We start from the raw sequence: 14,000 nt of genomic DNA, 5'->3' as shown, positions 1-14,000 counted from the left end.
TGCTGATACGGTGGTTGAATAGCATTCTGATTATTTCCCCAGCTGAAATTTGGATGATTTCTGTTGTTAGGATGATAGGTCGCTGGCACAGGCTGCTGTTGTCGCTGATAATTATTCACATACTGAACAGATTCGTTGACAAGAGAACACTGATCCGTAGCATGAGAACCTGCACAAAGCTCACAAACCATAGCTATTTGATTAACTCCATACGTAGCCAAAGAATCAACCTTCATTGATAGCGCGTGGAGCTGGGATGCAATAGCGGTGGCTGCATCAACTTCCAGAATACCTGCTACCTTGCCTGATGTCATCCTCTGAGTTGGGTTTTGATGCTCATTTGCAGCCATCGTCTCAATAAGATTGTACGCCTCAGTATAGCTTTTAGCCCATAAGGCGCCTCCAGCTGCTGCATCGAGCATGGGCCGAGATTGAGCCCCCAAACCATTATAAAAACCAGTAATTACCATCCAATCCGGCATTCCATGATATGGACATTTTCTCAACATTTCCTTGTAGCGTTCCCAAGCCTCGCACATAGATTCTGTAGGTTGCTGCGCAAACTGAGTAAGAGCACTCCTCATAGCAGCAGTCTTTGCCATTGGATAAAACTTCACCAGAAACTTTTGCGCAAGATCTTGCCACGTAGTGATTGACCCAGCTGGTTCAGAATGTAACCAGTCTTTAGCCTTATCCCTCAGTGAGAATGGGAAAAGCCTCAACTTAATAGCTTCATCCGTCACGCCATTATACTTAAAAGTGCTACAGATCTCGACAAAATTCCTTATGTGCATGTTGGGGTCTTCAGTTGCCGCTCCTCCAAAAGAAACAGAATTCTGCACCATCTGAATAGTGCCCGGCTTGATTTCAAAGGTGTTAGCTTGAATAGCCGGATGAAGGATGCTTGACTGAATGTCATCAATTTTAGGCCGAGAAAAATCCATAAGAGCTGGATCAGCTTGAACAATATGATCTCCCATGTTTACTAGTTCTTTCTGCTCAGTTCCTGAATCCGACTCCTCAAAATCTAACTTCTCCGGTATATCAAGAACTTCGTCTTTCTCCTCAGCTGTATGTAAGGTCCTCTTGCGAGCACGAGAACGAGTTTGCATAAACGTTCTCTAAGTACCTGAAACACAACCGAAAAGAGTAATTAACTACTACGTCCTAATCACTGAGTCCTAATGACCACTGATGGTAAGTACATAAACTAAACAAGTACGCCGAGTCCCCGGCAGCGGCGCCAAAAACTTGTTAGGGCGAAATCACGCACTAATATTCACGCAAGTATACGCGTTCGCAAGTAATTTAGAATACTTTCTAGTTCATTCCCTCAGAGACTCAGACTAAATTATTGTCTAGTTAACCCACTCACCAATGTATGATTACTTCTCAATGTTAAGACACTAACACTTAAGATTGTTGATTAAATATTAACTATAATTAACTACTTAATTAACCACTTAACTAACACTTTAATTTATCAATAATAAAACACTCATGAGATCACAACTTCATTATTACTTCCTTCTATAGCCATTGTTATTACCTTTAGCATGTGATAGTGATGACATTAATCGAATAACACAAAAATGATAAAAGCCAACTTTCATTGTACTAATACCATTCTACCAATCATCCACAATTAAGATAGAAGTTGAATAGTCATCAATTATGTTGAGTTCCTATATATCTACAAAAATTGACAACACAACGATTTAAGCACAAGTTATTCCTTTTGATTACATAGGGCAAATAAAACTGTTAGAGTTACCCACTAATCATGCACAACGTACATGAACCTATGCTAGCATGACAAGTTCTAAATCTCAAGATCCACCGTCGCTTCACAAGAGATTAACACCCTATCTTATATGTTCGCGACGCACATAAGACGAATACGCACAACCAATACTAGATATCATGCAATCATCACACACTAAAGTATTAAACAATTAACTAAAGAATTCCATAATAAATCCGTTGCAACCCCATGATCACGATTAGCCCATAATAGAACTTATCGCCATCATGGGTTCATATGAAATCATGATAAACGAACACAAGAAAATAACAACTAAACTAATCATATTAAAACAGAGTACGTCACAGGAGTAAATAAGTCAAAGCAAGAAAACTAGCATCCAACGTTACAACGGAATAAGAATCACAAGAATATATGCTTCATCTTCGTTGCTGTGTGCTAATTCGGTCTTCTTCCTTATCTCCTTCGCTTCTTGCAAAACACAATCTAAAACATAATCCACACTTACTTCTCTATGAAAAAACGTCTCTAATCTACTTATATAATAGTCTCATAAAACCCAGATTACATAGAAGTTGGAAGCCAAACAGAAGTAGAAGTCCAAAACAATATATTATTTTCCCCGACCCTGCGCGGCCGCTCAGCATTTCTGCGTGGGCGCGCAAGGTTGCTGCGCGGCCGCTCAGCATTGCTGCGCGGGCGCGCAGGACCCTTCTGGAAAATTTCCAGGTTTGCTCCGTTACTTCGCCGTAATCTGCCCGTTCTTTTCCTCTCACAATGGCGAACACATGCCAAGGCTTATTCTTGATGATTCCTCCTCCGAAATGCAACTAATACCCTGAAATGCATAAACACTAGAAAAACACATCAAATACACAAAATACTCGATTTCAAGACACCAATTTAAGCCATTTTAAGACGTTCTAAGTGGTATAAGATGCCACTTATATCCTTTTTCTTCGTATGTCACCAATTAAATCTTGAGCTTAATTGTTTATTCTTGTCTTGATTGACTGGTGGAGCATTGTGATATATATTTGGGATTGGTAAAATTCCAAGTGTGGGGATTCTTTGTTCAAGTGGGATATTTTGGTGGGAATTAAGATGATTCACTTACTTGATCTTCGAGAAAAAAATTTGGAATGCATTGCAACAAAGTATAAAGTACTCCTTTGAGGGTGACTTTTCACTACCCTTGGTTACTGGAGAATGACTTGACTTTAAAAAAATGAGCAAGAAAAAGATCAAGTAGGATTTATGTTCATTGTTTTGTACAATGTGAAAGTGGAAAAGTACATGGCAACATGTACTTTGGTGTTTAATGCTTGTGAGATTTGTGCCAACATTTACACGATCTATTTTTCATGTTAGGTGCTTTAATTAAAAGTGAACACTATTCTCCGCTAGTTATCAAGTTTAGCCACTTGTTAGTTTATTTTTTTTATATCATACCCATTTCCTAAGCCTCATTACAAACCTTGACAAAGACCTTTTGATTTATACATACACAAAACCTAGAGATTTTTGTGTACAAGCAAGCTTATGGTAGCACATGTACATCTGATTGAACTTAATTGAACTTGAGTGATAAATTTACACCTAAACACTTGTGTGCTTTGAGTGTTTGTGAGGTTATTTTTCTATCCAAAGCATGTTATTATCTTGTTGATTCAGACTTTGATATTTTTCATGATTATTACTCTTTTGAGATTATGTGTGCGTGCTTGAATATTTTCATGGGTGTGTTAAGTTGAGGAATCGCATTATGTGACATCTATGAGATATTACATCTCTATGTTTGCATGTGTGGAGTACTATAATATATTTCATGTCTGATACTTGGCACCAGAAAAAAATTAGGAATTTTGTGGGTACATTCACTATAGGCCCTCACCAGACCTTACTCGTCCACTAGGGTACCTTGGGGTTTAAAGGGCTTGTTGCATATGTCAAATGCAACCATGGTCACCTACGGCAGCGTTACTAGTAGCTTAGGACTTTGGTTTTTCCTTTTTCTTTGCTCGAGGACGTGCAAAATGCTAAGTGTGGGGATGTGATGAGCGTGCACTTTATCTTAATACTGTCCCTATATTTTGGTCATTTTATATTGATTTAGATTTTTATTTAATAATTATTAGTTTTTTATTGTGGGTATCAAGGAGTTTTTTATTGTGGGCCATTGGATACATCTAATTTGCTTTGTTTTCTCTTATCTTTTTATATCTCTTCATATGAATTTATGTTGGTTATCTTGGGTTTATTTTGATGACTTGATTATGAAGTAAACTAATATAAGCTACGATTTTTATGGAACCCTATTATGAGATTGTTGGTGTTTTGATAAGAAGTAATATATTCAGTTTGCGGTTTATTCATTTGAGTGATTTTCATGCTAATACTTGCTATTGTCTGATCAACTTTAGTAGGTTAGAGAGTAAACTGTAATACTAAGAGGGTTATAGTTAATTGATATAATATTTGAATAATGCATGATTATATCTATTGATAGTAATTTTGTGACGGCATAGACATATATTGTTACCTTGCATAACTGTGTGAAATTGGTACTAAATTGTATTCTGGAAGTTAAATTGGACAAATGTTAGTTTAATTACAGAATCCTTAAGATAGTAATTTTGAGAGAAACCTATGACCATTGTATTTTGTTACATATTGAATGCAACACAGGGGGTGAATGTGTTTCTAGGATTTTTAGCCTTTTTAAATTTGTTTGGATATTAGGTGAACAAAGCAGTTTAGATTTGCAGAGATATTTTGTTCAAAGAAATAAATCAAAAAGCACAGTAATCTTAAAACTCACTTAATTTGTATTACTTAAGTTGGTGTTGCTACAAATTCCGTATTCTTAAGAAAATAAGAACTCGGCTTCTATCTTGAGAGAATACAAGAAAATATGAATCTGTTTGTTACTTCTAAACTGAGGACCAGTGCATGCTTTATAGACAAGCAGCACGGATTTACAAGACTTGCACTAAAATGTATTAAACTACATTCTAAATCAATCTTTTTCTATTTTCATTTCTAGCTTAGCAAATTTGTGCAGAATATTGCAGGTCTGTGACCACCCTTTGTCCATTTAATCTTGGCCCTTAATCTTGTATACTTCCAGCTACTTTGTAGACTTTTCAATCTAGTGAATAGATCGTGTGTTGACAGATAATCTTGAATCTTGAACTTGTTTGCATTCTGTATTTAAGAAGTATGTTGAGATCTCCAGTTTGTTCTATAGAGAAGTGACATCTCGATAAGTATAATAACTTATCGAGATCTCTAAGTTCTCTATAGGTATACTTGACTTATCGAGGTCTCTTGATCTCTGTATGTGAAATGACTTGTTGATTTTTCTAAGATCTCTACATGTAGAAATGACTTGTCGATATCTCTAAGATCTCTATATACACATTTTGACTTGTCGATATCTCTGAGATCTCTATATGAGAAATTGACTTGTCGATATATCCAGTTCTTCACATCTTCATTTAACTTGTCAATATCTCTGAGTTCTCTATATTTAGAAATGACTTGTCGATATCTCCAGTTCTCTACGTCTTCATCTGACTTGTCGATATCTCTGAGACTTCTCTATAAACCATTTTGAACTTCTCGATAAGTCATTCTGGACTTCTCGAATGACTTCTCGATATAGCTTGATCTGTGACTTGTAGATTTCTTGACTTAGAATATTTTCCTAGGACAGCTTTATTCAACTCTAAGCTTCTACATTTTTCTTTGAGGCATGATCATAGCTTAATCTTCTTCCAAAGTTTATTCCTTAGCATGAATATGTTCACAAAAAAATCATCTAGTCTAATCTTCTAACCTTTTTACAGACTCAAGAAATATAATACAGAATACAAAATTGATTATCAAACAACTAAATCTCAGGGCTGTCAATGTAACTTAGTCTTATTATTATACAGGCATGTCTTGCACAATAATCTCCCCCAATTTCTGAGAAGATTTCTTAACACAAATTCATGCCACATAACAAGACTAAACCTAAGCTAAAATCAATTACATAAAATTGACAAATTGATAAATACAAACTTTTATACATTTGATGATTACATAAGTTCAACAATTACAGCCATCAAGTGAATTTTTCATAGCCCGGTTATTTCCTAATGAGGTCTTGAGATTTACTAGTACTTGTAGTTTTTCAATTATTTATGTCCCTCTTAAGGCTTCTACCAGCTTGAGTCATTTATCCAATGAGTAACTGTTGAGGTAACCAACTCTAAATCTTGAGAATCTGCCAACTTGAATATTTAGAAAATGTCCATCTTTAGATATTCAACTCAGCCCCCTAGCCTTGAGTTAATTTGATCTTTTCTCAAACATCTCTATCTCCCTGGAATACTGCCTTTCCCTTTCCTCCTTCTCAGCCTTAATCCTAGCATGTCTTTCATTCCTTTCTCTCAGCCTTTCAGACATCACAGCCTTCCACATTCTTGTACTTATATCATTGGCCTTCATCAGGCTAATCACCCTCTTCAATTCTGTAGTTGAGAATGTTTCCATTACTTCCCTGCTAAGCAAGATGAAGGAGCCATCCAAATAGTAGATTCTCACTTCTGGCAAAGAGACAACCCAAACTTTGACTGTTTCTTCATATAGTTGTTGAAAGTAATCATCATCTGTTACGCTCACGTTTAGAGGTAGAAAATCATCTTGATTGAAACAGTTCCAGATGACACCAGCATCAGCTTACATTTTCTTAAATTTTCTCCCAATAGTCCCGGAGGCTTAAATGAATGTAGGTTTGTGATTTTCTTTAGTGTGACTTGGTTGGATCTGATTGGTAGTTTGAGTAAGGTATTTGCAGTTTGTTGGAGTAGGAATTTAGGTTTTTGAATTGGGATTGGTTGAGATGGTGTTTGTCTTGGCTTGGTGGTTTTAGTTTTGACTTGTGAAACTTTTACTTCATGGAAATTCTTTGACAACCCAAACTTTGACTATTTCTTCATATAGTTGTTGAAAGTAATCATAATCTGTTACGCTCACGTTTAGAGGTAGAAAATCATCTTGATTGAAACAGTTCCAGATGACACCAGCATCAGCTTACATTTTCTTAAATTTTCTCTCAATAGTCCTGGAGGCTTGAATGAATATAGGTTTGTGATTTTCTTTAGTGTGACTTGGTTGGATCTGATTGGTAGTTTGACTAAGGTATTTGCAGTTTGTTGGAGTAGGAATTTAGGCTTTTGAATTGGGATTGGTTGAGATGGTGTTTGTCTTGGCTTGGTGGTTTGAGGAGTTTTGACTTGTGAAACTTTTACTTCATGGACATTCTTTTTCTGAACTCCCTTTCACCACTCCTCCTTCTTTTCTTTCCATCTTCTTTTCTCTCTTCTTTCTCCTTTCTTTTCTCATACATCTTGCTTCCTGTTGCTTTAGAAGATTGACTTGGATTTGATCCAGAAGATTTGTGTTCATCCTTTTTCTGCTCATCATCATCCAAATCATCTTTGGTATTGAGTTGAGTTCTATGCAACAAGTTATCAGCATTTTTCAAATATCATCCCAGTATCTTTATCATCTCTTCATCTTCTACAGTCTTGATCCTTTTGTGCTTCAAACCAGCTTCTATTATCATGATCAACCTCAAATTTTACATGACACACTACTTTGGAATCATAAATTTTTTGCAACTTTTGGTTGATGAACAGATGTAGGTCACTCCCTTGCCAGGTTGGAGATATGCTTCTGGAAAAGCAGTTATTTGAGCCTTTTGAGTTCATTTAGCAACAGAGTGTCGTCTGGAATCACCCCGTTGACTTTGTTGATCAGAATATCTAGCTCAAATGCTTTTTTAGATATAAGATAGTTGAGAGACATCTGCATACATCTGTCCATACCAGAGTCATTTATGTTGGCCACAATCCTCATTTCCTGAAAGTTGTTCACAGTCCAAAACCTTTTTGTAGGTGAAGAAGTTATTGGTTAGAGAAACTTTGAGAACCCTGAGTAATTTATCAAACTCTTTGTCCAGACAGGGTCCCTTAGCTCCTTTTTGTAGACTCTCTTTCCCAACATCAACTTGACTTGTTTGAACTGTGGTTGTGGCTTGACTGAATGATTTTAGCAATCTATCTTCTATCTCCCCCATAGTCTTGGTATAAGGCAAGATTAGAGGAGTAGGGTTTCAGGTCTAACTGCTTCTGGAAATATAGGAAGAGGAATGTTCAAAGCACCCATAATAGCTCTCAAAGAGACAGAATTTTGCATTTGGAGATGTTTGTGGGAGTCTACTAGGGTTTTGATGTCTTCCTATTGACTCTGCACCAAACCTGTCAACTGAGAGACTTGAGTTGACAAAGAAGCATTAAAAGACTATAGTGAAGAGATTTGAGCTTACAGATTTTGGATTTGTCGGGGTGTTGATGTAGACAAGGGTTGTACTGAGCTTGATGCTACAAAAGAACCAACAGAATTATGCACAATATTTTTCACATCCTCTATGACCAAGGCTGTGATGTCCTCCAAATTCGGGGTCTAGATTTGGGAGTCACTGACCGATAAACCACAATATAATAGGCACAACAGAATTAAAATAATAAATATGACCCTTTGCATGCAACTGGATCGATCACAGGTTATAGTATGAAACAGGCACTAATACAAACCAAATGTTATTACAACCCATAAGTCTATTTAGTTTTACAAATTATTAAGATATTATTACAAATCTCTAGACTAGTCAAACGTCCCAAAACAGTCTACCTGGAAAATACACCAAACTATTTACAAGTGCACAACTCCTGGGGAAACCTGGAACTCAAACCTGCTCTGACTTAGCTGAAAGATCAGAATAATAAACAAGTATGAGCGAAGAAATGCTCAGCAAGCAATATATAGTTCATAATTGAACAATAATAACAATAGCTGAGTAAAACCAGAAGCTAATATAATCTTTAATATTTAAGCGACATCTTCAATAAATCACAATTATACACAATGTTGTTCCTGATGATCAGTCATGAAACAACATCGGTATCCCGCAGCCATACCGTAAATATAGGTCTCAGTATCCTGAAGCCATACCGTACCTATTGGATATCTGTAAAAAGGAATATATTTGCCTTGTAAGATATTACACTTTCGTATGATAGCTCTTGCTGGACCGCTGCATCGGCCTCTTACGCTAACCAATAACAAATTCACAAAACAATTTTGATTAAAGGAGTCGTATCAATGACATCCTTATCCATTTAACTCCCCATTTCATATGGTCCGGAGTAATCACATTAACTGATGGCGAAGTAACTAGAACAATTAGTTATTCGCTGATCTCATCTCAACGTTCCACTTTTTAAAGTAATTTGTAGTGAAATATAAAATTTTTAACTATTCTGAACTTAGAATAGTATAGAAACTTGCATAATAGAGTTCGGAATAAATATCGCTTGAACGTTAATTGAAGGTAGGGATACTTGCAATTATACTACAAGAAAGTTCAGGATTACTTACCTGGTATAAGAATAAACAAAGTAATTCACTATTCTGAATTTAGAATAGGGCAGAAAACTTGCAATATATCATAAGAAAGTTCAGGAATACTTGCCTGGTAAGCTCGATAACTTCTCACTATAACGCTGGTTTATAATTGCTGGCTATCAACTCCGTCTAACACTTGATTGTGCTCCTTGCTACTCGATTCTATAAACAAAAGGACTATCTTAACTGACAGAACCAAACTCAATCGACATAACTATATGTCTTGACGTCTACCCGATCGTTTATAACTAATCATGGAATTTTATAACTGTAAACAAACAGCATGCATATCATATAACACGTAATCATGTTATTCATATAACACATAATCACATAATTTATGTAACACATAAGTCAGATCGTCAAAAGATTGGTCTCAGTACGTTTAGAATTGAAATCAGGTCAATAGCAGTATTTATCGATCAGCTACCGACTCAGAATGACTCACAAATCAAAAGACCTTTCAATAAAAAAGAAATTAGGTCTTGAAAGTATTTTTATTGGAAGCGGAATGTTTTTATGAGTCTACACACGTTCGTTTCGTATTAAACGGGCGAATGGTTTATTTATTATGAATAAAATAAGAATAAAATATAAATATATCAATTAATAATAATATTAATTGATTTTAAATAACTAAATATAAATTTTAAAAGCTTAAAAATAATTTTTAAGGATTATTTGAATTAATTATAAATAATTTCTATTTTATTTAACTATTTATAAACAAAATTATTTGATTACATGATTTAATCAATTAATTAAATCCATAAATAATTAACTAAATTAAATTATAAATAATTAAATCAAATTGGATTTTTTTGAAAATAATAAAAAAATAATAAATTTTTTGGAATTTAAAATAATTAAGTAAATAATTTTTTAGAATTTAAAATAATAACTAAACGATTTTTGAAATTAAAAGAAATGATTTTTAGGAAATAAAAAATGAATTTTGATTAAAGTTTAAAAGGAAAAGGGTAGAAACAGAATTAAGAAACAGAAATTGGTAATTCTAGGTTTAAAATCGAGTTTGAATTAGGATGAAATGGGTCGGGACCAGGTTACCCAAACCCATCCGGGTTGTAGGTCGGGACTACAACCTACAATCTTTTAGCATAAATCGACTATATTGAACATGCTAAAGTTATTCCTACTATCAAAATCACCCAAAGATCAATATAAAGAAGAACACTAATTCGAACCCAGAGCCAAAAAAATGAATTAACAAGATAATCAACCTTTGTTGCTGATGTTTGTATCAATAGATAGAGCATGAAAAGGGCTTCAATTCGAGCATTAGAACGTCAAAAAGGATCACCGAAGCTCCTGAAATCGTTGGATGAAGAACAAGAATGGATTTGTAACCCCAAAACTCAAGTTCTTGATTTTCTTTCTATTTTCTGAATTTTTTAATGAAAATAAATGAATTAAAAAGAATTATGTCGCTATTTATATTTTCTGAAATTCTATATCCAAAATCAATTAATAATGTTTTATTCCCATAATTAAAATAATTAGGTCCAAAAATAATATTTATGGGGAATAATTTTAGAAGCAATAAATATAAAAAATTTATATTAAAATTCCCCAAAAATTAGGAATAATTCAAAAATGCAAAGATATTGGATATTTGATAGTCCCAAAATTTTATAAAAATAAAAATACGATTTTCGAGGGCTTTAACGTCTTAGTAGGGTCCCGGTCCGTTTGTTTTTTAGAAACCAAAATGATTCCTAAATTAACAAAAAACCCCGAAAACACATAAAATACATTCAAACTCACATAAAACGAGATAAAACGAGTACCTCGATAAAGACGCTAATAAACACCCGTCCAGATTGTGGATCGATTCAAATAAATGCACACATAACAATTAATCGAAAAAAATTATGGTCCTTGCGGGGCCACAAATAGCAATTATAACACGTAAAATCATGACAATAATCATTTTAAACTCATACAACATATTATATTTATTTATTTAACACAAAATATTCACATAATTTTTCAGGATATCACACCATTCCCCCCTTAACAGGATTCTATCCTCAGAATCAACTTAAGAAAACAAGTGAGAATACTCAGTTCGCATTTCGCTTTCCAACTCCCAAGTCGATTCTTCAACCTTGGGATTCCTCCACAAGACTCGCACTAAAGACACAGACTTATTCCTAATCACTATTTCCTGCCGGTCTAAAATCTGTATCGGTCGTTGTACAAAAGACAAGTCTGGCTGAATCTCGATTGGCTCATATTCTATCACATGATTCGAATCTGGAAAATAAAGCTTCAACATTGACACATGGAACACATTGTGGATATGCTGCATGTGTGGTGGTAAGGCTAGCTCGTAAGCGACCTTTCCCACACACCTCAAAATCTCAAAAGGGCTAACATAACGCGGACTCAGCTTTCCTTTCTTCCCAAATCTGGATAAATCTTTCCAAGGTGAAATCTTTAATAGCACTGCTTCTCCAACTTCAAATTCCATATCTTTTCTGACAGGATCAGCATATTTGCATTGACGATCTTGAGCTTCCACAAATCTTTTTTGAATAAGTTCAACCTTTTCTTTTGTCTGCTGGATCAATTCTGGACCCAAAATCTTTCTCTCACCGACTTCATCGCAACATATTGGAGATCTACATCTTCTGCTGTACAGGGCTTCGTATGATGGTATTCCACTACTGGCATGATAACTGTCGTTGTACGAGAATTCAACCAATGGAAAATGTTCGTCCCAACTTTCTTCAAAATCTAGCGCACATAATCTTAACATGTCTTCAATAGTCTGAATTATCCTTTCACTTTGACCATTTGTCTGCGGATGATACGCGGTACTCATATTCAACTTCATTCCGAGACAATCTTGAAAACTTCTCCAAAATCTTGAATTAAATCGAAGATCTCTGTCTGAAACTATGGATACTGGAACTCCATGTCGAACTATAATCTCCTTTAGGTATAACTGAACCAATTTATCCAATGAAAATCTCTCGTTAATAGGAAGAAAATGTGCTGACTTAATCAATCTGTCAATAATAACCCAAATAGCATCGTGATTTGCCTTGGTCCTCGGTAATCCAACTACAAGATTCATTGTAAGATGTTCCCACTTCCAATCTGGAATGTCTAATGGCTGCAACAGTCCACTGGGCCTTTGATATTCTGCTTTGACGCGCTGGCAAGTGTAACACTTACTTACCCATTCAGCAATTTCTTTCTTCATACTTGGCCACCAAAAGTTTTCTCTTAAGTCTCTGTACATTTTCGTACTTCCGGGATGAATTGAATATCTCGAATTATGAGCGTCTCGAAGAATTTGATCTTTCAGTTCGGCAATGTTGGGTATTCATATTCTGGAAGAAAATCTTAGTATTCCTTTATTATCCTTTTGACTCCCTATCTCTTCTCCTGTTAACTTGTCTTGTCATGGCTCATTACCTCTTCCTGACATCTTCTTATTTTCTCAAATAATTCTGGTTAAAAAGACATTGTACACAACATATCTATAGACATACTTGAAATATTGACCTCTATTTCAAGCTTTTCAAATTCCTTGATCAAATCCTCGGATGAAGTGACCATGTTTAATCTTTCTTTTCTGTTTAGTTCGTCTGCCACAACATTTGTTTTTCCTGGATGATAGTCAATGGTACAATCATAATCCTTGATCAATTCCAGCCACCTTCCCTGTCTCATGTTCAGCTCTTTCTGGGTGAAGATATAATTTAAAATCTTGTGATCCGTGAAGATCTCACACTTCTCTCCGTAAAGATAATGCCTCCATATCTTCAATGCAAACACTATAGCTGCCAATTCTAGATCATGGGTTGGATACTTTTCTTCATGTGGTTTCAACTGTCTTGAAGCATAGGCAATCACCTTGTCATGCTGCATCAAAACACATCCTAATCCTTTATACGAAACATCACTGTATATCACGAAGTTTCCTTGATCATCTAGTAAGACTAGTACTGGAGAAGATACTAATTTGTTCTTTAATTCCTGGAAACTCTCCTCGCACTTCTCATTCCATTCAAATTTCTGGTTCTTTCTAGTGAGCTTTGTCAATGGCACAGCTATCTTCGCAAAATCTTGTACAAATCTTTTGTAGTAACCTGTCAATCCCATGAAACTTCTTCCTTCTGTTGGTGTTTTTGGTCTCTCCCAGTTGATTATACCATCAATCTTTGATGGATCCACTTCCACTCCTTTATTACTAATCACGTGCCCAAGAAATCGTAGTTCTTTTAACCAAAATTCACACTTGGCAAATTTTGCGTACAATTTCGCCTGTCACGGTATCTCCAGAACTATTTTCAAATGCTCTGCATGCTCTTCTTCCGTCTTAGAATAGATCAGAATGTCATCTATGAATACTATCACGAATTTATCTAAATACTTCTTGAATACCCGATTCATTAGATCCATGAAAGTTGCGGGTGCGTTTGTTAATCCAAATGCCATCGCCAAAAACTCATAATGTCCATATCTGGTTCTGAATGTTGTCTTCGGAATATCCTCTGGCTTAATCTTCAGTTGATGGTATCCAGATCTTAAATCAATTTTAGAAAACCATACAGCGCCTTTCAGTTGGTCAAACAAATCATCAATTCTTGGCAACGGATACTTGTTCTTAATGGTCACTTATTCAATTCCCGATAATCAATACACAGTCACATACTCCCATCTTTCTTCTTGACAAATAAAA

The 14,000-nt window shown here is 35.2% G+C and overlaps 1 non-coding gene across 1 annotated transcript; it reads left to right on the top strand.

Moving 5' to 3' along the window:
* The first annotated feature begins 480 nt into the window (after positions 1 to 480).
* Positions 481 to 587, top strand: LOC141680509 (small nucleolar RNA R71). Its single transcript, XR_012558349.1, has one exon. It is a non-coding gene; the product is annotated as a small nucleolar RNA R71 (small nucleolar RNA).
* Positions 588 to 14,000: the final 13,413 nt, after the last annotated feature.

This window comes from Apium graveolens, chromosome 1 (genome assembly GCF_009905375.1).
Source record: "Apium graveolens cultivar Ventura chromosome 1, ASM990537v1, whole genome shotgun sequence".
Classification (NCBI taxonomy): Eukaryota; Viridiplantae; Streptophyta; class Magnoliopsida; order Apiales; family Apiaceae; genus Apium; species Apium graveolens.
The sequence above is the reverse complement of the archived record's forward strand: the minus strand, read 5'-3'. Positions and strand labels throughout refer to the sequence as shown.